Source organism: Chinchilla lanigera, unplaced genomic scaffold (assembly GCF_000276665.1).
Source record: "Chinchilla lanigera isolate Chin_1 unplaced genomic scaffold, ChiLan1.0 scaffold00026, whole genome shotgun sequence".
Classification (NCBI taxonomy): Eukaryota; Metazoa; Chordata; class Mammalia; order Rodentia; family Chinchillidae; genus Chinchilla; species Chinchilla lanigera.
Window position 1 is genome coordinate 108,504 of NW_004955427.1, and position 696 is coordinate 109,199.

At 56.2% G+C, this 696-nt stretch overlaps 1 protein-coding gene across 3 annotated transcripts in view; it reads right to left on the bottom strand.

Annotated features, from left to right (window-relative positions):
• Cldnd1 (claudin domain containing 1) overlaps positions 1-152 on the bottom strand; it is a 7,497-nt gene extending 7,345 nt beyond the window's left edge. For 2 of the 3 annotated variants that reach the window (XM_005386272.2, XM_005386271.2), the window contains exon 1: positions 32-148. The gene's annotated coding sequence lies outside the window, so the exon portion shown is untranslated. Of the gene's footprint in view, positions 1-31 lie in introns of all 3 variants that reach the window. The other variant, XM_005386273.2, reaches the window with a different exon arrangement.
• Positions 153-696: the final 544 nt, after the last annotated feature.

Here is a 696-nt window from a genome sequence, read left to right on the forward strand (position 1 = left end):
CCCCGCCCGCCACGCGGCCGCACGCGCTCACCGCCCATCCTCCTGCGGCACCGGCTTCGCCTCCGAGCTCGGACCACGGCAGCCTACTCTCCCCGCGCCTCTTCTGACGCACTTCCCTGCAGAGCCCGCCCCCTCCATAACTCCCGCGCCTCCGCCTCCGCCCCCGCCACAAGCCGGGCCGCGGCCCGAGGCCGAGAGGGGTTGTGGGAGTTGTAGGACCGACGCAGAGACAACTGCGGGAGGTGGAGCCCGGCGAGCCCGGCGCCGCCCGAGGCATTATGGGGGCTGTAGTTCGCTACGAAGGGTGTGAGGCGCGCAAGGCGGAAGTAGGGGCTGGAGTTTTCTTACAGCTCTGGAGTCGAGGGAGGGAGATACAGAACGTAATGCCACCTATCTTCGGTCGCCACTAGCCAAGGACTGCGATTTTTATAACTCAGTCTTTTAGTCCTGTGCTTCCAATATCTCACCATCTTGCCTCTATTTAAGTACTGTATATATGAAGAGCAATAGGAGTCTTTTGACGTGTTAGTTTTCCTTTTCCACCCTCGTACAACCTTACTCCCAATAGAGCAGATAATCTGGTTTGCTTACTTAAGTTTAGACTAAGAAGGATGTGACCTGGCAGATAGTATCTTTCTGCAATATGATATTATTTGGGTTTCATAAAATTTCGTTGTGGCTGCCACTCTGAAGATA